This window comes from Ictidomys tridecemlineatus, chromosome 14, assembly GCF_052094955.1.
Source record: "Ictidomys tridecemlineatus isolate mIctTri1 chromosome 14, mIctTri1.hap1, whole genome shotgun sequence".
In the NCBI taxonomy this organism is placed as follows: Eukaryota; Metazoa; Chordata; class Mammalia; order Rodentia; family Sciuridae; genus Ictidomys; species Ictidomys tridecemlineatus.
Window position 1 is genome coordinate 13935612 of NC_135490.1, and position 26125 is coordinate 13961736.

General features: G+C 46.8%; 1 long non-coding RNA gene across 4 annotated transcripts in view; it reads left to right on the forward strand.

Moving 5' to 3' along the window:
* LOC110598557 (uncharacterized) overlaps positions 1 to 26125 on the forward strand; it is a 51029-nt gene that overhangs the window by 17938 nt on the left and 6966 nt on the right. The window contains exons 3-6 of one of the 4 annotated variants that reach the window (XR_013430236.1): positions 8558 to 9241; positions 9856 to 9981; positions 24894 to 25272; positions 25684 to 25781. This is a non-coding gene — a long non-coding RNA (uncharacterized LOC110598557). Of the gene's footprint in view, positions 1 to 8557; positions 9242 to 9855; positions 9982 to 24893; positions 25782 to 26125 lie in introns of all 4 variants that reach the window. The other 3 variants (XR_013430234.1, XR_013430235.1, XR_002484417.3) reach the window with 3 other exon arrangements.

Genomic DNA, 26125 nt, shown 5'->3' on the forward strand with positions numbered 1-26125 from the left:
GCCCACAGGGGAATAAAAGGCTTTTGTTTTCTGTTTATGTATTTTTAAAAACAATGGAAATGAGCTAGGGAGGCTTCTTCTCCTGTGGAGGAACTTGGTCTTGGATCAGCTTCCTATCTACCGTGAATATTTATGTTCCTCCAAGTCCACATGTCGCAACCCAATCCTAATGCAAAGGCATTAAAAGGCGGGGCTCTGGGAGGGTGCTGAGTAGTACCCGAGGGAGCCAGTTGGCTCCTGTACCTTGAGAGGTAGCATCCGAAACACCATCTGTGGGAAATGGGTCCTCAATAGACACAGATCTGCTGCTTCCCTGGTCTTGGACTTCCCAGTCTCCAGAACCGGGAGAAAAGCATTCCTGCTGTTTGTGAGTTACCTCCCTTGTGATAATTTGTAATAGCAGCTCAAACAGACTAAAACACTGTTCAAACTCTGTAGCTGAGAATTCAGGTCAACCCCCTCTTGTTTTCCAAACGTCTTGTGAATATGTACCAGGCCTCCCCGACTGCACTCTAGGCTTCCTGAGAGTAGTACACGCTGAACTACACCCAAACTATCCCTTCTACAGGTTGGGTGTAGCTCAGTGAGTACAACGGCTCATTTTCTGCATTATCCTGCTGGTGAGACCTTGGAGCTGACGATGGGTCAGGGATTACACGGACAACATTTAACAGGCACCAGCCAATCAGAATGGACACTGGTCTTTGAAGATGAACTGCTCTGCTGCTGGTTGGGTGCCCGGCCTAGGTTATCTGAGGTTATCTGGGCGCTCACGAGCTGTCATGGTCCAGTTAGGCTGCTAGAAAGAACGCCAGGGACCAGGTGGCGTATCAACAACTGTATTTCTCCCGTTGTGGAGGCTGGGGAGTGCAAGACCAAGGCCCAGCAGACTCCATGTCTGGTGTGGGCTCACTTTCCCAAAGAAGGTGCCTTCTCACACAGCAGGAAGGGCCACCGAGGCCTCTCAGCCCTTTCTTCCTAAAGGTTCCTGCCCTGTTCATGAAGTCCCCACTCTCTTGGCCTAACTACCTCCTGAAGGCCCCACGTTCCCTCACCGTCATGTTGAGGGCTTGGATGTCACATGCAAATTTAGGGGGAAGGGAGAAAACCCATATATTGAGGTCCCAGCAGGAACCATGACCACCAGGAGGGCCCCTGAATCTGAAATCTTCTCACCTTGCCCTTCGCTTTCTAGTGACAGCAAGCCTGGCAAGGCTACGGTGACATAGAGCCAGGACAGACTGTGAAGTCAGACAAACAGTCTTGAGTTCCTGCTGTGACATGCTTGATGCCTATCTTTGTGTCACAAGGCTAAGTTGCTGTCATTGGTGATCCATCGGGTTGATTGATTAAGGCCCAGTTTCCACACTAGAGGGCGGCTGGGGGTGAATGAGTGAAATGGCGACCCAGCATGCCCAAGAACCACAGTGGCACACACTCTGTCACATCAAGCGTGGCTCCATTTCCTTGCCTGAGAAACTGGGCAATCACGTCTCAAAGGAAGTGAGGAGAACTAACCAGAAGTCACTTGGTTATTTGCCTACTATGCAGAATGTGAGGGAAAACTCTGCCACACAGTAGGCGCTCAGTGCTGCTGATGGTGTGGGGTGTGCAGCCCCTTCAGGACCCGGGGACCTTGTGTCTGCGTTCAGAGGGTGCAAGCCTCTGCTCTCCGTGGCGCTAAGGCTGGTCTGTCCCTGCTTCTAGCTGTACAGAGTTAAGAAGAGGATGAGCTGAAGGGTGACGGTGGCCTCCGAGCAGAGAAGGGCAATTACCGGAAGTAAAGAGGCCAAATCTTAGAGTCTCAGAAGGCCACGTGCCTGGGAAGGGTTGCCGTGGTCTTTCCACTTCTCAACCTCCCTCTACAATGACAGTGACTACAAGAGCTGACAGAGACACCCTGGGCCAGTCCATGTAACAGAAGGTGACACTGAGGACCAGGAGAAGAGCATCCGCTCTGGGTCCAACAGCTAGTGTCAGCCAGAGCCCTGGCCCTGACTCCCAGCCTGGCTGCTCTCCACGGACCCTGCCTCTTTCCTCTTCCTGGCATTAGACACTGGAGAAATGGATTGAAACAAGATGTCAAATGGGGTTCTCCTGTTGCCCCGGAATTGTGGCCAGGGCCCAAGGCTGAGAGCAAACAGTGGGACGTTCCTGCCTCTAAGTACTGAGAAGACCTGAAGTGGGGGTGCCGGATGCTGCAGGGCCTGCTGTGGGGGCTGGAGGACTTCCCGTGCTGCTCCTGCCTACACCCCTTCAGGGGCTCAGGGGAGGAGAGGGAATGAAGTTGAGCCTTGGGGAAGGGGAGGAGCATGGCTTCCTTCTGCTCAGAGCCAAGGGAGGGCAACTTGGAGAGAGTCATGCATGAAGACAGGGCCCCTGCAAGGAGGCAGATGGGCGTTTCGTGTCCAGTTAGTATCTGCTTATCCTGAAGCCTGTCTGACTGGTGCTGGCCTGGCCCAACAGGCAGACACAGGATGGCAGAGAAATGGTGGAGAGCCTGCTCTCTCCCATCTGCAAAAGAGGAAGGTCCTCTGAGTCCTCCAGCCTAGAAAGGGGAGGTCAGGGTGGGGAGACCTGTGTCAGGAGCTACGAGGGCAGGAGAGAGGATGAGCAGAAGTGGAAGCCCCATCCAGGGTAGGAAGAGTGGGGGGGGGCCATAACACTGCACTGGCCCTTCCTCCACACCCAAGCCAGCACTGTGATGCCACCACACAGAAGAACCGGGGCAATAATCAGAGATGACCAGGGGTGAAGGATCAGAACATAGTGAGGTATGGTACTGGGGCAGGAGGCTAAGGAAAGGGGTGTCTCTACTGAGGATACCCCTCGTTCCTGACTACCCCTGGGACTATGGTGCTGAGAAGGAGAAGAGGGAGTGTCAGGAGCCAAACTATGTACCCAATGCCACATGGGTTGCCAGATAAAATACAGGATGCCCAGTTCTAGTTTAGTTTCAGATTAAGAATGAATACTTGTCAGGATAATTATATCCCAAATACTGCCTAGGACATACTTATCCTAAAAAAAATACATTTGGATATTTTTATTCCATATTCAATATCATTGAATATGAAATTAAAAATAACATTTGTGCTTGCTAAATCTGCTAACACAACCTTCTCTGTCCTCAATACTGATTCATGCATGTGTCCACACACACATATGTACCCTGCTCCCCAGGCTGCTGTAGCCCTTTGATCTGAGTTTGAGACTGAGTCTTACCAGCTAAGGAACTCTTCTAATAAACCAAAGAGGCTGGCAAGTTCAGAGATTGGGCCATGATGTCATAAAAACTCTGTGGCCCAGTGAGAAGGTTGAGGTTTCAGGAGAAGACAGGTGGGGGTATTTATTAGAAAGCTAGAACTGTTTGCTGGTTTTGCCCCTGAGTGTTGACCAACTACGCTGTCCTAAAGTCTGAAGTTTCCCTTCCCAGTTCTTGTGGCTTGTTTATAAGGTGTCACTGTCTTTTCTGTCAGGGGCCTCATCTCCCTGTGGATCCTGACCGTTATGGTTTGGATATGAGGTCTCCCCCCAAAGCTCACGTGTGAGACAATGCAAGAAGGTTCAGAGGGGAAGTCATTGGGTTGTGATAGTCTTGACCCAATTAGCAAATTAATCCCCTGCTGGGATTAACTGAGTGGGAACTGAAGGCAGGTGGGGTGTGGCTGGAGGTGGTGGGGCATTGGAGGTGTGGCTTTGAGGTATATATCTGTATCTGGCAAGTGGAGATCTCTTTCTGCTGCCTGATGATCATGTGAGCTACTTCCCTCGGTCACACTCTTCTGCCACGATGTCCTGCCTCATCTTGAGCCCCGAGGAATGGAGCCAGCCTCTTATGGTCTGAAACCTCTGAAACCGTGAGCCCCTAAATAAACCTTTCTTCCTCTACAGTTGTTCTGGTCTGTCCTTTTAGTCACAGCAGCCAAAAAGCCAACTAAAACACTAACCCAAGTGGCTGAGACAGTGTAGCTGTCCCCTTGCGGGACTGAAGCCTTCTACGGGTTCCTGCATCCTCTTGCATCACTGAGATGACATGCATTTCCCTTAAAGCAGGGGCTGGAGCTGCAGGAGAGGGTCAGGTGGTAGCCAAAAGCACCCTAGGCCAATGACCATCTCACTCTTGATTAACCTTATTCAAGGCTTCAATGGTCCAAATGTGAAGCTCTCAGGTGGATACTCCAGACTCTGGGCCTCCTCTCCCCCTCTGCCTAACTCCTGGGTCATCTCTTTGGCCCTGTACACTTCTTCGGCGCCTCTACCACCATGTAGCCCACCATGAGCACTCACCCACCATGCTGGCTCCGTCCTCCGGGTGTTTGTCCTCCGTGAGCAGGCTGTTCCAGGATCTGGGTTACTGGGCTCTCTGCTGGATCTCCTGTCTGGCTTCCCGTCCTCTTACCCCAACACACAAGTGCATATTTGTATCTCCGCCCGACCCCATTGATGTCCTGCCAAGGAGACCTCTGGATGCAGGGCTGAGCCTTGATGACATCACCTCCCTGCCAATCCTTTCCTTTCACTGGACACTTGTCCAGAGTCAGTGGGATATTTCATGCTGGGGGATTGATTGGCAGAGGCCAGGCCCCTGGCAGGCAGCAGAGCAGAGCCAAACAGGAAGCTGAGAGTAGAGTGACAGCTGGGTCCAGAGGAGCTGGGCTGGGAGCTGGAGCTGGTGAGGGTCCCCTGCTGGAGTAGGCAAGGAGCGTCCCTAGGTGGGGGAGGCCCTGAAAAGAGCGAGGGAAGGTGTGCAAGGGGGTGTTGGTGGGGGTGCCCAGAGGGAGGAAGAACTGGAGACCGAGGGGAGGAGCAGAAGCACAGGAAAGAGAGACTGGGCAAGAGGGATGTGTGTGGAGAAGAGGGAAGAGAGGAGAGAAGGGGAGAGAGGGTGGGGGGAGTGGCGGGTGGGGGACAGAGAAATCCCGGCAGAAAGAGCGGCACTGTCAGAGGCCGAGGCAGTTTCGTCAGGCAGGGATCTTGGAGGAAGAGCTTGCTGGAAACGGCCCCAGACTGCGTGTTGAGAGCACGTGGCGCCATCCCATCAAATCTGCACACATCACTGACTTCCTCATTCAGAGTCATTGCAGGGGGCAGCATGCTGGCCTCCCCAGCTCTGCGTCCCCAGACCCAGCCAGACGGTACCATATGGGCTGCCCGATGTTCCCCCGCCAGGAAGTGCAAAGGCGCAGGCAGCTCTTCCCTGCTCCCACCCACTGGCCGACTTTTCAAGGCAGGGCCTGGAGCTGCAGGAGAGTGGCCCAGAGGTGTCCCCTCCTACCCAGAGTGGGTTACTGCGGGCGCTGCCAGGTCAGCCTAGGGCAGCCTGGAGCCTCAAAGGCAGCAAGGGGGGAGGCAGGGCCGTGGGAGGGTGCAAAGGGCAGGAAGGAAGCTTTGGGGACATCATGACGGAGTCACTCTGTGTTAGGGTGGCTAGGTTGTTGGAGATGGTCAGCAGGATGAATTCTGTGGTGCTGACCACCCACCTGCCAACTGGGTCCTCTTCCATGGCTGCTATGGAGCCCACAGAGTGCCAGGCTTAGGGAAATTCCCAGCTTAGCCAGCTCCAGGGTGCTTCTGCCCCCACCATTGGGACTTCTGGGGTGAAGAGGCTCAGAGGGTGAGTCCAGTTCCTCCCTCCTTCCCCAGTGGGTCATTCCCTCCCTTCCCGGTGGGTACTTTCCTGCTGTCTCCAGTGGGTTCTTCCCTTACTCTCCAGTGAGCCTGTCCATCCTCACTGAGTCCATTTCTTCATCCACGGTGGGTCCATTCTTCTATCCCCATAGTGTCCCAGGGTGCTCGGGCACAAAATATATTTGGAGTCCGTCCCTTCCTGGCCTCACCACGAGGGAGCTCTGCTCTGGCACCATTAGCCTGTGAGGATAGTTCCCTGGTTATGGTGATGGTGTGGTAGTGGTGGAAATTAGCTGGCATTTCTTGAGGATATGTTATGTGTTGACTGCTTTGTGTATGTATAAAAACCCAGATAGTTCTTCTACTCCTACGACGTTGTCTACGCCATTGTTCTTGTTCCATGGTTAGTTACAAATACCCCATACCTTCACACACACATTGTATATATAAGGAGACTGAGGCATGGAAGGGTTGAGGAACTAGGCCGGGGTCACCCACCAGAAAGGAGGGGTGTCCTGGTAAAGCAAGTGTAGCCCCCACTCATGGAAAGCGGCAATGACCAGGGTCCCCTTCACTTTGTGTTGTCATGCATGTCTCTTCAACCTGTCTGCCCTGGGCAGCCAGACAATGGGGACACAAGGACATGAACCCTCGTGCCGTTCTGCTGGCCCTGCAGCACATCCTCTCACTCTAACTCGAATTCAGGCTGTTTCCTTGCCTGGGAGAAAAAGAACCTCGAGGTAATTGAGGATTTTAGCTGGATGCATAGAATGAAAAAGAAGAAACAAGTTCCTGGTGGAGAGCCCAGGCCGATGAACACCGTGGGTGACAGAGCAGAGCGGAGCCAAATCCCAGGGTCCCAGGGACACGCCTTCCTCTTTTGTGCACGCTGCTGGACGGCTAGGTAATAGCTCCTCCACTCCCTTCCGAGCAGAAGCTGGATGGTGTTCAGGTACCCACCTGTGTTATTCAGCCTTTGTCACTGTGACCAAAATACCTGACAAGAACAGTTTAGAGGAGCAAAGTTTTATTTTGGCTTTGTGATTTCAGAGTCTCAGTCCACGGTTGGCAGGCTTCACCACTTTGGGCGTGAGGAGAGGCAGAGCATCATGGTGGAACTGTGTGGTAGTGGAAGCTGCTGAGATCGTGGTAGGCAGGAAGCAGGAAGGATCCAGGGATAAGATGTGTTCCCCAAGGAAGTTCCCCAGTGACCCGCTTCCTCCAGTCCTGCTTTACTTCCTACCTTGGCCTTTGCCTCCCACTACTCCATTCAGGTATCAAGGGATTAATCCATCCATAAGCCAAAGCCCTTGTGTTCCAATAATTTCTCAGAAGCCCCATCTCTGAGGTATTGCTCCTTTGGAGATCAAGCCTTCAACACATGAGCTTTTGGAGAACATTTAAGATCCAAACCATAAGACCAACCTTCTCTATTCAGTTGTATAATTAATGGACAAGTAGTCCCACCCCATCCCTGGTGTAGACGATGGGTTTTGTTGATGCACAACTTGTATGTGTGTGTGTGTGCGTGTATATGTGTGTGTGGGGGGAGGCATCCCCAGCTCATGAGAGGTGTCACAGTTGGAGAGAGCCTGGGGAAGGTTTACTGATTTTTAAAAGATGGCAAGAATGAGCAGGTTCCATTTTTTGCCTCTGTAAGTGACAACTGGAGACCTGGTGTCTTATGGCCCTGATGGGTGGCCCTGGAGAAGGTACTTATATCTCGAGTATCCTGGACACTGCAGAGCACTAAAAATAAAACCAAGTGCAACCTGGTTCTTATGAGGTTATAAAGCCGGTGGAGACACCCTGGGTTTCTCGTCATCTGAGATCGTAAAATTTGCGGTCGTTGGAATGGGCTGAGGTGTGTGGTTGTGTTTCATTTTTGCAATGGTGGCCTCCTGGCTGATCAATGGTTTTTGAATGGTGCTCACCAAATGCTGGGGGTGGCGGCGGGGGATCATCAGAGCTCTGAGTTCTGTCTGGGAGGAAGTTGGGTGAGATGAGGAGCTCAGAGCCCCCCACCAGGGCCCTTCTCTGCAGTGTGGGCCAGCCGCACCTCTTCCACACACCAGAGTTCAAGGGGGACCCCTGCCCAATCAAACAGCTGGAGCACTGTCGGGGTGGACCATCCTGCCTCCTCTCGGGAAGCCTGAGAACAAGAACATCTGGGTTTCTCTGGATGCAGGTACCTGTGGTACCTACATTGAAATGGGGAGGGCGAGAACACTTTCCCTTGAGGACATGCCAGATCGGCTGCTGCACCCTAGGACTGCAGAGAGCAGTCCCTGCAGATGAGGCTTTCCTGCTCCCTTCCCTCTTCGGCATGGCTGGGCTCCTCCCCAGCCCACCCAGTTTTGCCTTCTCCCTGCTTTTACATTCAAGCCCTGGCCCATGACCTCCTGGGAAGTGTGTGGTGTGAACCTTGATCTCACCATTGCCAGTACCATGAGCTACTGTCTTAAAAGATCACCTGGGGGCTGGGGATGTGGCTCAAGGGGTAGCAAGCTCACCTGACATGCGTGCGGCCCGGGTTCGATCCTCAGTACCACATACAAACAGAGATGTTGTGTCCGCCGAGAACTAAAAAATAAATATTAAAAAAAAATTCTCTCTCTCTCTCTCTCTCTCTCTCTCTCTCTCTCTCTCTCTCTCTCTCTGAAAAAAAACTTATAAAAAAAAAAAAGCTCACCTGGACACTGTGGGCAGGATGACTTGGGAGCCATGGGGATGGAGTCCAGGACACATCCCTGAAAGAACTATGGTCCAAGAGGATTGTTTGGGTCTCATTCTGCAGCGGAGCATGGCTTTCTTAGGACACGTACCATGTTGAAATTAAAAAAAACAACAACAACAACAAAACAGAGCTGAAATTGAACTCAGGTTTTTTTTTTTTTTGTTTGTTTTTTTTTAACATAATTCTCAGATACTCAGATGAGAAAGCAAAGGACAAGGGGAAGAGCTTTCTCCCAGCTCCATAACTGGACACCAATGCCCGGGCCAAATAGCGCTGTTCCACATCTGAGCTCATGCCCTTCCTGCCCCCTCTTCTCCTCACGTTTGCTCTCCTCTGTGAAATGGACATCAGGATGCGACCTCTGCAGGCTTGTTGGGAAGACTGACCGAGATGCATTGCTGGTTTAAGTAGAAGCCTGATGAATGGCTGTTTAGCTTCCCTTCCCTGGAGCAGCTTTCCCGGGTTGGAAGCTCAGACCCTAGAAGCAAGCGCTAGCTGTTGGCTTTCTGCCTGGGTGACCGTGGGTTTCTCCTCCAGCTGGACCACAACACTCGAGAGCAGGGTCTGAGCCACTGATCCCCATTCCCACAGCTGTGTTCCTGGACCAGAGAGCACTGAGAGTCACGACTTAATGAAAACTCTCAAAGGTAATTCCACAGCAAAAGGAGGGAAACATAATAAGTATTGCAGGTATTTTTTATATATATATATTTAAAGAGGATGCTTAGTATCAGGAAAACAAGCTTGGGACTTGGAAGGCAAATTTCACCATCCTGCACCAACTGAACCCGTTCTTCAGCAAGATCACTGGACATCCATCATATCCATCCGTGACACCAAAGAGCCATTATTAAGTGATTACTGTTTATCAAGGTAGTGTTATGGGAATGGTCTAGCAATCAATGGCAAGGAGCAAAGCATTCAGGCATGAGATGGAGATGGAGAGCTAATATCAAATGCAAGTACTAGGCCAGGTGGAGAGGAGACAGAGCAGTTACAATAGAGGCAGATGGAAAGGCCCCTGGACCTCAACTCCTGGTCCTCTCTTGGAGGGAATAGGGTTTCCCCTCCTTGGCAGACTGTAGCAAGGCGTCCTCACAGAAGCAGGAAGCTCCGGAGCTCCCAGGAGGATGAAGCCTGGGTACTCAATGTGCAGACAGTCAGCCTCAGGCACCTCAGGCACCTGCCCGACTTGCTCACGGGGTATGCAGCCTGAGAGACTGGGACTCACGCCAGGACCCCAGAGCAAGGACTGGGAAGGATGCAAAGGCTAAGTGAATTCTCAGAGAAACCTATGGGGACAGGCAGCACACATGAGAATGGAGATTTGACCATGGAGCCAGAAGGCAGGATCCAGAGGAGGAGGTGATGTGCAGGGTGGGACGTGGGGGGGTGCTGTCAGGTATGAGGTATGCTGTCAGGTATGCTCTCGTCTCAGTACAGGGACACTGCCCTGGTGGTGGGTGCTAACTGATGCTCTCTCTAAGGTGTCTGTTTCACCCCTGCTCCTGGGGTGCAGCAGCGAATATGGGAGGAGATGACAGTGGCAGAGATTGTCCCTAGAAGAAGCCACCTGAAAAACATCTCCTTCCTTCAGAGAGTCCACAATCCAGGTAATCGACACCGAGACACTCCCCAAAGCCACATCTGAGTTTCTCTTTTTGGATCTGATTGTGTCTAAGCCTTCTTGTGGGGCAGCTTTATAGCCTCTCTTGACACTTCCTGCGTCAACCCTTGTCTACTTTCTTCTCTGTGAAAGTCCCACGAGAAACTTTCCACACGCCTCCCAGCTTTGGGTGACTTTTGTCCCTGACCACTCCATGTCCCCAGATGGCCTCTCCCTGTGCAGCAGACCCACCTCCTGAAGCTGCTTCTCAACTTCTCCCCTCACACAGCCCCCAAGTGCGAAGACGCCACTGTTCAGAAAAGGAGCTGCCACTCCCCCTGCAAATCTGCTGGGTATTTTTATTCTGCAAATGTCACTATCATCCACCCAGATACCCAAATGAGTAATCCAGGATTCCCCCTCCCTCTTTCCCTCCCTCTGCTCTTCCTTCCTTCCCCCAACCCCTGTCATGGAATCATTCCCAGGACCTGCTGATTCCACCTTCTAAATACAGCTCCACTCCAATTCTCACCAGTGATTAGCTCATTGCGGGTCACCTGCCCTCTCCCCAGATAGTGACTGGAACCCGCTCCTTCAGGTTCTACTCTAGTCCTCAGTCTTGCACCACTTCCCAACCACAGCCCCGCCTCACCTCCTCCTTCCCACAGGAGGCATCTCCTAACACCTTCAGCTGATCACACCACGCCCTCATGTCATCAGCAGCAGCCCACCCTCAGGGTGACGGCCAAGAGCCCACCTTCCCTCCAGTCATCTCTTGCTTCTTCCCTGTACGGATTGTTCCTTTTAGCCATCTGGAGGTGCGCGTGACTGGAGAAGTGAACCTTGAGTTTTAAGTCTCCGAACCTCTGTGCATTTTATCCCTTACAATTTTTCACCTTCGAAGAGTACTTGGCCGTGACTCCCCGAGGCAAGCCTTCCTGGACTCTCCCAGCAGAGTGGGGCGTCCCCACGCTTTCCACAATCAGACCGCTGGAAGCGTGAACTTTGCTGACCATTGACCAGTCATCGGCATCTAGGCTGCGTCCTGTAACCCTGCACCTTAGGGTCTAGCATAGTTCCTGGAATTTGGGAGTCAGTTACTCAGAAATAGATGAATAAATGACTGAGTTCACCAGGCACGTTTCATTTTGGCTGTTTGATGGTCGTGGGGGAGCAGAGCGGAGGACGATTCCCAGCTCCATTCCCTCCCTCGGCTCCAAGCTCTCCTTCTCTTTGTGGAGAAGGCCTGGGGTCCCCTCCAGCGGCCTTCTTGGCTATTTAACTTAGAGCACACTCCTTCGCCTAGACTCTGCTTGGGTGGGGGGTGGGTGAAAGACTCCTGGTCTCCTCCATTGCTGCAGAGGTAGTTAAAACCCCACAAAGAGAAAAGAGTGGCTGGTTGCTTCCAGACAAGAATTAATAGGTGCAACTCATAATCCTGTCTCGAGGGAGATGAAGGGAAAAAGGAGCGGGAGAGAATATAATGGCCAAATCCCCCCATCTTGCTGCCTGAGTGCCTCTCTGGTGTTTGAAGTTCAATGCATAGAAAATGAGCAGAGAGACTCGCAGGAGTCAGCACTTTGGGGGAGTCCAGCAGTGGGAGGCCTCGGGGAAGCTTGCTCCTGCCAGCCAGCAGAGGCGGGGGAGATAAGAGAGGCAGCCCCCTCTGCATCTCATCCCACCCACGGGGCAGGCAACCATTGGGACATTCGGCATGCTCTGGTAGCCCTGACCAGAGGAAGCAGGGGGGTGGCCCTTCAGAGCCTGGGGAGACCATTATGCTAATGCTGTAGTTTAACGGGCTTATTTTATAGGTAAGGAACCAGAGACAGTGGAGCTGACTCTTCCTCAGGGGTCACATGGGGCAGGAATGGTGGGCCAGAAACTCAGTGAATGCACCATCCTCCCACCTTGTCAGAAAAGCTTGAAAATGGAGTATTACACACTCACTCGTTCATTCATTCATTCATTCATTCATTCATTCATTCATTCATTCATTCATTCAACAAAGGTCTATTCTGACCTGATACATGCCAGGCACTGTTCTAACCTCTGGGGACGTATCTGTAAGCACAACAGACCAAGAGCCATGCTCAAACAGAGATCAAGGAGAGGAAAGCAGACAATAAGAAAAATAAATAAGCCAAAGAAAGACAATGGGTGCCACGGCCGTAGGGACCCTGGAGGGAAGGCGAAAGGAAGTTCCGAGAGCCACAGTTAGGGAAAGTCTGGCTCAGAAGGCAGTAGTGGGGCAGTCTTGGAGCATCTGGGGGATGTTTCTCCATGTGCCTGTCTGGGGAAAGGCCTTCCAGAAAAAGGTGGAGCAGGTGCAAAGGGCTTGAGGCCCATATTTGCTTGGTGAGTTCAAGGAGCAGCACAGTTAGACGGTGGCCAGCGAGAGGACCCGGGAGATGGTGGAGAAGATGATGTTCGGAGGGGAACTGAGTTGGGGAGTTGGAGCAGCGTGGAGGCGGAGGTGGGGCACCTTGTACACCATGGGGAAGATTTTGGCTTTTATCCTGAGTGAGATGGAGACGCCTGGCAGGATTTGAGTGGCATGTACTACTTGTATTTTATTTTATTTTTTTATTGGTTGCTCAAAACATTACAATGATCTTGACCTATCATATATCATTCATTTGATTCAAATGGGGTATGAATTCTTATTTTTCCTACATGATTTTAAAAGGACCCCTGTATTCTGTTGCTGTGGCTATATTGGAGGGATCTCAGGAAGTGGGAAACAAGGCAGGAATGAATGCAGCAGAGGCAAGGATGGCTTAGACAGGTGGTGGAGAGTCAGTGGGAAGTGACGGTGTCCTGGTTCAATTTTGAAGATGCATGTGGGAGATTAGACTATGGGGTGGGGAAGAAGACTCTGAGGGTCGGGTCGTGGCTTGCACAGGTGGGAGGACCGAGTGAGATGGGGAGACCACGGAGGAGCTGTTTTGGAGGGGAAGGTCAGTTGAGCTCTGGGTCTACTAAGTTGGGCATCCCTGTTAGATATGTAAATGGGAGGCGAGGTAGCACTTGACACACAGTCTACCACGTGGGGGAACAGCCTGTGCTGGAGTTGTAAATTCCAGAGTCACAAACCCCACTTGACAGCCAACAAAACAGAATTAGAGCAGTCAAGCCACTTGCCAAGGACTCGTAAGTGGCGGTGCTGGACGGAGCTGTGTCCTCATCCATCCTGTGCTGCTTCCCACCCTGCAGACTGCAGAGCATAAGAGCTGAGTCCTCTTCCTAAGAGTACAGAGGACACAGTAAAGGCAACTTTTACAGCTGAAGTTGCAGAAATAGAGCAGGGGAGATATGGGCATCTGGAGTGGGAAGGTCCAGGGACAGTGTGCTGTCCAAAGCACATTTTAGCCTTGGGAACTGAATCAGAATGCAGAGTCCCATTGGTTCAAGTTTGGACTGAGCCAAGAGTCCAACAAGGAGGGAGTATAGTATTTTCCAGGGCCACTCATGTCCCATTTGCTGAGAACATATAAACCTATCCAGTACACTCCTAGGCCCAGCAGAAGGTCCAAAGTAGACTGTGTGCTTGTCCTTTGTTCCCAAGCATACATTATGTTAAGAAACATTTGCTCTGTGGAGTGGTGGGTGGTGTGAAGGAGATGCCTCTCTGATACCTGGGATCTGTGGACCTGGGAGACTTCTCAGCTTACCCAGCAGCCTCCTCTGGTGCAGCCAGCATGGATGACGTACCCTCTGTGGTTGGGACTCCTCTTCCAGGAGGCTGAAAACTCCAAGGGGCTGTCCAACACAGCTCCCCTGCCTGATGTCCAGGGTCATGTTGCATGGGAGATATGGTCTGAAAGGGAGAAACTCACTAGCCCTGCTCCTGCAGCAATCTCTGCACCGGCAGGTCCCCACTGCAGCTGCAACCTGGGGCAAACTCGGGGCTCACCAAGATCCACCAGGCAGTAAGCTGCCATTAGCCACTGCTGTCTTGGCTCAGTGGATTAGTCTAGCCCGCGAAAGGCAGGCACCCACCGAGGGGAGCAGCGAGGCGTTCCAGAGCCAGGGTGGGGCGAAGCTTGACCTAAATCTGAGGCTAAGGAATGCAGGAAGTGGGGCGGACTATTGGGCCAGGGGTAGTGGGGGCAAGGTCAAGGTCAGTTGCGAGAAGGACATGCAGAGACCCAGGAAAGGAGAGTTAGAGAAGCTTCTAGTGATCACGTTTGCAAATCAGTCAGGACTGCACCTAGGGTGTGAGTGTGTGTGTTTGCATGTGAAGGTGGTTTGAGCGTGTGCACAAATATGTGAGACAGTGTGAGCAGGCATAGGTCTGTGCTTGTGTGAGACGTCGTGTGAGTGAGCAGAGGTGTGAGCATGTGTGTGTGAGTCTGTGATAGTGAGTGTGCATGAGTGTGCCTGTGTGTGGGTGTGAATGTATAAGTGCTCGTGGTCGTGAGTGGGTGGAACCACACATGAGGCAGTGTGGTGTAGTGGGTGGGCGGGCCTGGGCAGCCCCTCTCACTGACAGCTCCTCCATGACCTGCTCCGTGGAGGCAGGGAGGTCACTGGCCTCTGACTCTGTGAGTTTAAAGGCTTGGCCTGGCCTCTCTCCCTCAACCTAGAAGACTCCCTCCCCTCCACAAGGAAAGGCACAAGACCATGTGGGAGACCAAATCCTCCTTCCTCCCTTCTCCGGGCCTCTCCCCAGCACCCCTCCCTCCAGCGCCCTCTCTTCATTCTGATCACTCGCCTTTCTTTCAAAGGCCTCCTTTCTGGAGGAGGAAATGTGCATGCTTTGTCTCAAACATGCTGTATTTTTTGTTAACAGCAGCACTGCACCAAAAGAGATCAAAACAGGGGCAGAGGGAAAAAAGGAGAAGATTCCACCCCCACCAGGGAAGAGGGTCCTGGAGGAGACAGAGGTCACCCCAGCTCCCTGGGCTCTTGTGGCCTGTCTGGGCATCTCCAGGTTCCACCCTGGTTCTGCTGACCCATTCGTCCCCTGACTGTTCTCTGATTAGAGGGGAGTAAAGGAGGGAAGGACACCCCACCTGACCCCACTGTGGGCCTGGGCCCCAGCCTCCAAACCCCGCCATCGTGCACTCCCCGATCCCAACAGAACCGCATCTTGTTTTTCATTCGAACCTGTCAGCTCTCGTTATGTTGCTGAGCTTGGGTTTTATTCTCCTGTCTTCCCTGCAAATCCCCTTGCGTCCTGAGGGCTGAGAGCATGGGATGTCTGGGCTGCAGAGTAAATTCAGCCGAGTGGTTTCCAACTCTGGCAGGTATTGTGCTTGGAACTGCAGGGCTCCTGGGATTCCTGGCTGAGAAGCATCAGTGAGATGGGAACTGGGAGTGGATCTTTGGAGCCGGAATGTAGGGAAGGCTTGAAGGCCACCCAGCCAGCCCTCTGTCAGCATGCAAGGGCATCTCTGTAATTCCCTGTGGAGTCTGGAATTTACCCCAAAGCTGTTGGGTGTGTGAGATGAGGGTAGAGAAGCAAATGAATCTTCTCTTTTTTATTGAACACCTACTACTTTTAAGCCACTGTGGAGTCACAGAGATGTGCATAACCTGTGTCTTAGTCCCTTCAATTGCTCTAACAAAATACCTTAGACTGGGTAGTTTATAGACAACAGAAGTCTGTTGTTCACTGGAAGCTGCAAAGTCCAAGATCAAGGTGCCAGAAGACTTGGTGTCAGGTGTCTGTCTATTCCTTCTAGATGCCACCCTGTATGTGTCCTCATTTGATGGAGGAACAAGCAGCCTCTTTTGTAATGCCACTAATCTCATTTGTGAGTACTCCTGACCTGAACACTTCCCAAAGGCTCCACCTCTTAATATTACCTCACCGAGGACTGAGTTTCAAGGCATGAAAATCGAGAAAATAAGCATTCAGAACACAGAGAACAGTCTCCACCACCAGGGCATTGTGAGAAGACCTGAGCCCCCCAGCACCAGGAAACAGGGAGGGATCCTGAGGACCCTGGGCAGCGAAGGTCTGCCGGTGGGGTGGGGTTGAAGGCCTGGCAGGAGGGGAGGGAGCATGGGTGGGAGGGGAACTGTCCAAGGTCACAGAGAGCACCAGGTGTGGCAAGAGGCAGTGAGGAGAGAGCTCAAGTGCAGAGCAGTCCCTGGAGCCTGAGGCTGTTTCTGACTCACACAAAGTGACACCTGAACTAATGTCACCAGGCCTGGGGACATGGATGGGCACTCAGTGCTTTGAATAAAGGATGTGTATCCACAGAGTAGGACCCAGTGTGCAGGAAACCACAGGTTCACGCCACCCTGTCTCCAGCTACTCCACCACTCTCCAGTGGAAACCCACTCTGCACAGCCTGTGCATCCAGAGCAGTTCTGTGCACATAACATAATAACTTAGCAGCATTTATTTTCCCTTCCTTCCTTCCTTCCTTCCTTCCTTCCTTCCTTCCTTCCTTCCTTCCTTCCTTCCTTCCTTCCTTCCTTCCTTCCTTCCTTCCTTCCAGTAAGTAAATAGGTAGCACATTGAGCATATTGCTTTGCACCTTCCTTTTTTTATTTTTTAAGGCTTAAATATTTTAGAGCAATTTTAGGTCCATTACCAAATTGAGCATGTGGTGCACAGATGTGCCGTACACCTGCCGCCCTGCTCACCCGTACAGCCTCTCCAGGCTGACATCCTTCATCATGGTGGTGTATTTGACACAACTGATGAGCGCACAGTGATGCTGTTATCACCCAAAGTGTGGTTTACATCAGGGGTCACTTTGGGTTGCACACTGTGTGGGTTTGGGCAAATGTATAATGACATATGCCCACCATCATATCAACAGAATATCATCACCCATTGCCATACAGAGGGTTTTCACTGTCCTGAAAATTCCTCTGTGCTCTTTTCATTCCTGTCTTGCCCTTAGACCCTGGCAAAGAAAAAAAAAAAAAAGAAGGCTTCAACGTTTTTCCTTTTCCAGAGTATCATACAGTTGAAATTAGACAGTGTGCAACCTTTGTAGATTGGCTTCGTACAGTTCATGATATGTATTGAAGATTTCTCCATGCTTTTTCATGGTTTGAAAACTCATTTCTTTTTGGCACTGAATTCCATGATCCAGATGTATCACAGTTTATTTACCCATTCCCCTACTGAGGGACATCTTGGTTGGTTCCATGTTTTGGCAATTATGAATAAAGCCGTTATTAACTTCCCTGTGCAGGTTATTGTGTGGACATAAGTATTCAACTCCTTGGGCAGAAGAAGCATGATTGCTGATTATGTGGTAAAAGTATGTTTAATTTTACAACAAACTACCAGATTGTTTTTTTGTTTTTTTTTTCCCCAAAGCACTGTAGAGTTTGCATTCCTATAGGCAACAAAAATTGAGATTTCCCAATGTTCCCGTCCTTGTCATTCTTCAGTGGTGCCAGCATTCTGGACTTTGGCCATTCTAATTAGTAAGGTATGTAGTCAGATATCATTGTTATTTTAATTTTGCATTTCTCTGGTGACATATGATGTGGAGCACTTTTTAATATACTTATTTGCCGTCTGTATATCTTCTTTGGTGAGGTGTCTGTTAATGTCTTTGGTTCATATTTTAATCAGGTTGTTCCTTTTCTTATTCTTGAGTTTTAAGAGTTTTTTGTATATTTTGAGCCACAGTTTTTCATCACACGTGTCTTGGGCAAACATTTCTCCCCAGAACATTTTCTTCTCATTCTTTTGACATTGTCTCTTGCAGAGCAGAAGTTTTAATATTAATAAAACACAGATTATTAATGTTTTCATTCATGAGTCATGTCTTTGGTGTTCTATCTAAAAACTTAGAGCCATAGACAAGGTATCTAGGTTTTCTCCTGTTACCTTCAAGGAGGTCTTATTTATTTTTTTCTTTATTGGTATATAGCTGTCCAGTAATTTTAGTAAAGATTATTTTTTTTCTTTATTGTATTGCCTTTACTCCTTTGTCAAAGATCCGTTGATTACATTTATGTAGGTCTATTTCTTGGCTTCATATTCTTTTTAAAAAAATTTTTATGGTTAACTTATTTCTTTTAATTAATAAATTTAATTTAATTCTGACAGCAGAATGTATTTGGATTTGTTGTACACAATTATAGCACAACTTTTCATTTCTCTGGTTGTACACAATGTAGCATTATACCCTATGGGCTGTCATACATGTACCTTGGTAATGATATCCAAGATGGTGGGCTTTCTATTCTTTTCCACTATGTAAATTTTAGAATAAGTGTATTGAAAACCACAAAATAACCTGTAGAGATTTTGATTAGGATTTCAATGAATTTATACACCAAGTTGAGAAAAAGTGATATCTTGAAATATGGAATTTTCCTATCCATGAACATAGATTATTTCTCCATTTAATTAGTTCTTAAAAGTTTTTGCTCAGAGTTTTCTGGTTTATCTTGGTTTATAAGATATATGTCAATATACCTTGACATATTTTGTTAGATTTATACCTATTTAGTTTTTTAATGTGTTAATGTAAATGATACAGCATTTGAAATTTCAAATTTTATTTGTTCATTGCTAGTATATTAGAAAGTGATTAATTTTATATATTAACCTGGCATCTACAAACTTGTTATAATCATTTATTAATCCCAGGTTGTTTTGTCTATTTATGATTTTCTACAGAGACAAACAGGTAATCTGTGAACAAATCAGTTTTATTTCTTCCTTTCCAATATGTATCTTTTATATCCTTTTCTTGTCTTATTGCATTAGTTAGGACTTCTAGTACAAGGTTCAAAAAGATACACCTTGCTTTTAAAAACAAAAAAGTACCCTCAGTTTTTTTCATATAAATATATAATATGTATGTATACACATATGTATATATATGTATATGTTCACACATGTATATATACACATGAACATTTACATATATACACAGTGCCTTAATTTTTAACAACTTCAGATTATTCCACTGTAAGTACGTATTCTATTTACTGTCACACTCCCCATTTCTCACATGCCCAAAGGAAGTGGGACTAAAACCTATGAAACTATGAGCCAAAACATGCCTTTCTATTTGTAAGTTGATTTTCTCAGGTATTTTGTTACAGGGATGGAAAAGTGACTATGAAAAGCTATTTGAGTTCCTTATATATTTTGGATATTCACTCATTTTCAGGTATAGTTAGCAAATATTTTCTCCATTCTGTACGTTGTCTCTGAATTGTTTTCTGTGCAGAAGTTTCTCAGATTGATACAATCTCATTTGTTTATTTTTGCTTTTATTGTTTGTGTTCTGGAGTCTTATACAATGTCATGAAGCATTTCCCCTATGTTTTACTCTATTAGTTTTATAGTTTTGAGTCTACATTTAAGTCTTTAATCCTTTTTGAATAAATCTGATATTCACTTTTTTCCTCTTTTTTTTTTTTAGAGAGAGAGACAGAGAGAGAGAGAGAGAGAGAGAGAGAGAATTTTATTTATTAGTTTTCGGCAGACACAACATCTTTGTATGTGGTGCTGAGGATTGAACCCAGGCCCCACGCATGCCAGGTGAGCGTGGTACCGCTTGAGCCACATTCACAGCCCCACTTTTTTCCTTTTTACCTATGAGACGGTTCTTTCCCAGATGTACAGTCTTGGCACCTTTGTAAAAAGACCAGTCGGATGTATACATGTGGATTTATTTCTGAAATCTGAATTCTGTTCCATTGGACTATATGTCTGCTTCAGTGTCAGCACTGTGCTGTTTTGGTTATTATAACTTTGTAGACAGGTAGTGTGCTCTAGCTTTGTTCTTTTTTGCTCAACATTGTTTTAATTATTTATTTTTTTCTATTTATGTGAAATATGTCATCAATATTTTGAGATATTAATAATATATAATATCTTATAACATCTATCATAATAGTAGAGATTACATTGAACCTGTAGATTCCTTTGGTACTATCAACATTTTAACAGTAATAATTCTTCTAGTCCATGAATACAGCATTTCCTTCTGCTTATTTGTCTTCTCAATTCCTTTCAGCAGCGTTTTACAATTTTCAGTATAGAGATCTTCCATTTTCTTGGTTAAATTTATTCTTAGGGGTTTTTTTTTGTAGTTATTATATATTGGATTTTCCTCTTGATTTTTCTTTTCATTCAGTTCACTGTTAGTATAGAAATCATACTGATTCTTGGATGTTGATGCTTGATTCTACAACTAACTCAATTTTTTATTAGTTCTAACAGTTTGTTTTGGGGAGTCTTTATGGTTTTCAATGCATAAAATCATGTCATCTGCAAACAGGGATAATTTGACTTCCTCCTCTCCAGTTGGGATGACTCTAATTTCTTTCTCAAGTTTAATTAACTATAAATTCAAGAACTGTGTTAAATAAAAGTGATTTTATAACACTTTTATCACTGAGAAAAATTTGAAATATATGTCAAATATATTTCACACAGCCAAAGGGACCCCAGCAAACTTCCAGCTGCCAGCAAACTTCCAGCTGCCGGCTGATGATTGGCTCACAGCGGCCCCAGCAACAGCTAGCTGATTGGTTCCTCTGCGGTGATGTTCATTGGGCTGTTTCCCTGCCCTTCAGACTGCCGGCTGATGATTGGCTCACAGCGGCCCCAGCAACATCTAGCTGATTGGCTTCCTCCACGGAGCTGCTCATTGGGGGACTTCTTTGGCTCCGCCCATGCAACCCAGCCAATCGGCCTCAAGAGCAGGAGGATTGTGGGAGGTTGAGAGGCTGGTGTGGGGGTGAGAGGCTTGTGGAAGCCGGTGGTGGCAGTTGGGCTCTGAGGGTTTTTTCCTGAGGAGCTGTTTTGTTTGGCGTTTGTAGTTCTAAAAATAAAGTTAGTTTCTTTTGACAAGTGGCTCCTGAATTGTGCCAAGCCAGACTTCGGCATGTCACAATATTTATTATAATAAATTATAATTGTAACCAAATCCCTTTTTAATGACACTGCAATATTGAAGTTATTAAAAATATGTCTTCTTTTCTTTTAGTGCATTTAGTTTCATCTTTTATTTTTAAGGTATTAGTTAATCTTTCGGTTATAACAGGGGTTTAACTTTAATATTTTTGTTGATGGCTACTATATCAATAAGATTTATTGAGTAATTCATCTTTTCATATTAATATGCAAAATCACATTCATTATGTCTAGCACTGTATTTTTTTAGAATTACTTTTTAAAAAATATTTATTTATTTATTTTTAGTTGTAGTTGGACACAATAGCTTTATTGTATTTTTTCATTTTTACTTGGTGCTGAGGATTGAACTCAGGGCCTCACACAAGCTAGGCGAGCGCTCTACCACTGAGCCACAACCCCAGCCCTCTAGTACTTTTTTTAAAGTATATCTGATTATATTTCTAGATTACCTACTATTTCATTAATGCTTATTCCCGATTCCATACCATATTGTGTTAATTACTGCAGATTGGTAATATGTTTTGATATCTGATAGGTTTAGGCCCCTCATCCCTTATGAACATTTTTTGGTTATTTTGTCCTGATTTTATTGCTTATTTATTATATTTGTTCTTTGTAAATTTTAGCTTGTCTAAAATTTGATATACTTGGTGAGATTCTTTTAAAGTTAGAGAATCATTTAGAAATTATTGATATTTTTATCACATTGAGTCTTCCTATCAAAGAATGTATACGTCTTTCCATTGGTTCTTTTTACCTTTCTTTTCATTACAAATCTTTAAAAGTCTTTTTCTTTATATACATCTTACACACTTGTTAAACTTATCATTTGGTATGTTATTTTTTGGGACACTAATGTAGAAAAGATCTCTTTGTCCTCTATAGTTTCTGATTTTATGGAACAACTGCAAATTTTTTGTTATTTTTAATTATTTTATCTTTTGTAACAGAATTTTAAAGAACTTTCCTGTTATTCCATTGGATATTTTATAAATAATGCAAAATGTTATTTTTTCCTTTATTTTTATTCTCCTTTTATTTTGCATTGAATAACATTAAAGTAATATTAAATGGGCTGGGGATGTGGCTCAAGCGGTAGCGTGCTCACCTGGCATGCGTGCGGCCCGGGTTCGATCCTCAGCACCACATACAAACAAAGATGTTGTGTCCACTGAAAACTAAAATAATAATAATAATAATAATAATAATAATAAAAATTTTAAAAAAGTAATATTAAATGATGGTAGCAAAATTGAACATCATCATTTAATTCCTGATGTTAATGAGGACACTTCTAATATGTTTTTCCATTAACCATGAAGCTTTTTGGCTTCAGATAGATGAAATTTTTATCATAGTAAGGAAGTGTGTATATTTCAAACTTTTTTTAAGTCAAAAAAGAATGTCAAAAAATTTTTGAAAGCTTTCTCAGCATTTTTGGAAGCTATTTTAATCTATTTATGTAGCCAATTATATTAATATGAATATATAAACCATCCTTGCATTCTTGGGGCAATCACTATTTAGTCATGGTCAATTATCCTTTCAATCCTTTGCCTGATGCTTGACTATAATATTCCATTCAGGATGTATGCACTGGTATCCATTCAGTGAAATTGGTTTGCAGTTTGTGCTTAATTTGTCAGGTTTTATTATCAATGCTATTCTAACTTTATCAGAGTAATTTGGAAGAATCTTTTGTTTCTACGATCTGGAGCAGTTTAAAATAGCACTAGAGACATATGTTACTTACACATTAGACAGAATTTTTCTGTGAAACTCTTTGGTTTTATTTTTATTTTTTTCCTTTCAGGAGCTTTTTGACATTGTTTTTTAAAAAATCAAATTTCTCTTTTGGTAATTATTCTGTTCAACTTGTTTATCTTCTCTGCGGTCAATTTTGGTAATTTACATTTCCTGGAAAATTAGTCACTTCTTTCAGGATTTCAAGACTTTATACTTGACTAAAATTGAACAAAATTATGTGATTCTTTTGGTTTCCTCTCTATCCGTTTGGTGGGTTTTTCATAAAAGTAACCTCATGAAGTATTTTAATATGATTAGTTAGGAGATGTTATGTGCAAAAGGAAGCTGAGTTAGAATGTGAGGTGGGTGGAAGTGGCAGGCTTTATGGATATAGAATGAAGGACATGGGTGAGATCAGTACCCCTTGGGCAGGTTTCTAGGGGTCTCCATTAACTAAGAATCAACGCCAGAGTTGAGCAGTGGCTTGTTTTGCCATTTCAGGGTCCTCACCTCCTTGCAGTTCTCCTCTTTCCATACTATAGATGTTCAGGGAACCACCTAAAGGAATTTCACCTAACTTGTCCCACCCAGAGTATTCCATTTCTTGAAAGTCACTCCTGTGCCTAGTTTAAAGTCCATCTGGTCTTGTCTTGACTTTCAAACCAACCCTCAGGTATAAGTGCAGGAGACCCCTTTCATCTGACTCTTTTGTCTCTCCATAGCTGCCCGGTGGCTCCAAGATGACTTAATACATTTGTATCCACAAGCTTCCTTTCAGCGTCCTCCCAGGGAAGAGAAATGATAAATGTCAGAGAATTCTCTGTCTTAGGATATTCTGGGACCTTCTAGAAAACACAGCTGGATCTTGCTCTTGATTTGTTGAGTGGGGAGGCATTTCCTTCCCTGGCACATTCATCTTCTCACTTCATCGGGGGTGATGTACAGAATGTCATCCTGCATTCAAGCATAATTTGCCTGAGAGAAGAGAGGGGTGGTGGGGGGAAACCAGGCATTTCATCTCTGGGTCTTAGAATAGTAAATTTAAAATAATTCTACATGTCCTACTGTCTGGATAGTCTTATTATAAAATACCGTTGTGTGTGTGTGTGTGTGTGTGTGTGTGTGTGTGTGTGTGTGTGCATTTGAGCTCCTGATTGTAGTAGTTTTTGTGAGCAGAGATTGAGCCCTTGGTGTACGCCTGCCATTGTACTAGCTCTCTACCATCTGTTACTCCGTGTCTCTGGACTGAACAGGTATTACAGCATTGCTCATTTAGGGAGAGATGACAATCATGCTCTAGATGCTCAGAACCAGGAGGTGATTTCCCCTTGAGGCCCTCTGGGAAAGGGTACCGGATGCTGAAACAGCCTCATTGCCAAGGCCAGGCTCTGCCTCTGTTCAGTCTTCAGGTTACCCCATCCTCACTGACCAGAGGAAAGAGCCTATCTGAAGCCCTTGAGGAGCCTAAGGCAGAGTGGGAGTATCTGGCAAAAGAGATTATAGGAAAGGGTGCAAGACTGCTGGCCCTGTGGGGGGACTGGGAAGATATTTGTGAGGTGCCAACACACACAACCTGACTACACCGAAAACGTATAGGGGAAGGTTAATATGTTGACCTGCTCAAGCCAGGTTTAATAATGTCTCCCCAAATCCTATCCTTCAAGCCTTCTTAGAGGTGACCATTCCTTCTCTGTATTCTTACCACAGTGGACAGCCCCTGTGACGAACCTACCCTGTGCATGGTCATTACCTCTTTATGGGGCTTCCCTTCCCCCACATCCTCAGTGCCTCACCCAATGCTGGCAGAGAGTAGACACCTGGTATATGTTTGCTCATGAAACTAATTGAACGACTTCATAATTAATTCTGCATCTGAACCCAGCTGTACCCCCAACACTCTCTGAATAGTTGGAACCAAGCCTTGAACACTGAGCTGCTTCCCAGACACAGGATGGGTACGTTTGGGGCCGGGCTTCCTCCATCTCTCCTGTTTCCTTAGAGTTTGCTGGAGGTGGATGATAAAGCAGATGTGCTCAGGCAGCTGTACCTCATGCTTTATTAGGGAAACTCTTCTGTGAATCAGCGTGCAGATCAGGGAGTTACTGGATGCATGTTCAGAGCACTTGTCAGCTGTCTGGAATCCTTAATCAGGCTGCGGGGTAGAGGGGGATAAACAGGCACACCCTGGCAGGTGATTCCAATTTGTAAGTTGGAAGAGCAACAGTGGATTTAATTGTTCCAACATTGTCTGTCAGCCTTTCTCCTTTTCTTCAACCTCTGAGCATGCCTCCTTGGCTTTTGTTTTACAGATGATTAAAGCTGTTCTTTTTAACGTGAAGTCACAATAATGAGACAAGAACTAAAGTTGGGGCCACAGGCATCTGAATTTATGGCTACCTCCTTACCAGCCACTTGGCTCCTAGAGATCGACAATCCGATCTTATAAAACTTCTGCTGATTTTTCTGATAAGATGGTGTGTGTGTGTGTGTGTGTGTGTGTGTGTGTGTGTGTGTGTGTGTGTGACCTTGAGGTCTCCCTAGCTCCCCAAGGCTCCTTGCATGGCTCACAGAAAGCTCTGGGCGTCTGCACGCCTCCAATGGAGTGGGGGAAGGCATCTCCATCCTGGTTTTGCCTGGCACACCACCGACCAGTGACAAAGGACCCTTAGGAAGATGGATGGAGCCGAGGTAACTGGGTTCCGGCACACATTGATTACGAGAGAGCTGTTCAGACTGGGGATTCGTGGGGCGGGGGCCTGTCGAAATCAGCATGGAGAGTCAGAGTGATGGGGACATTTAAAGAGCAGCGGGTGCGGATCAGGGCGCGCACGAAAACAACATGCTGAGCAGCAGCACACATGCATATGTTTAGGGGTATAAATAATTTCTAATTAGTGACTTTGGAAGGAGGTTTTCAGATGGGAATGTAAGCGTTGGCACTCCTTTTTACGGATGGAAGCTGGGGGAAGCAGGAGACTTGAAAAAGAAAAGTCCCATTGCTGCCTAAGTGAACAGGAGAACCTTAGCAAACGATCCCTAGAGTCTTTAAAATTGGAAAAGGAATGCTAATCAGTCTCTGAGTCCAGTCCTGTCTCCAAGCCATAGATCCACACAGGGGCTGAAGACCAGCAGAAATCAATCAAGCTCCGCAAGTGGGTGCTCCTGACGCGGTCGCAGAGGCCCTTGCTCTGTGACAGGTAGGGGTGACCTCTGGTTTCACTTTCTTTCTAACTTTATCCAAACTCTCAAGGTTGGAACCCTTCCATGAAGCCACCTTGGAAAATCCAAACAATACCAGGTTCAAACCAATGGTCCAGATGTGGAAAACGTAAGCAGCTGCATCCCCCCAATCTATACGCTCCCACAGTGAAAAGCCCATCATTTATTCCTCGGAAAATGACTTCTTGTTCTCAGGGGTTATGTCGCTTTGATTAGTTTGAGAAAATTATGTTCAATAAGTTCAGTAGGTTTCTCTTTTATTTACATGTGTAAATGTGGATACAAATGTGTGTTTGTGTGTACTTACATGTTTTATGTATGT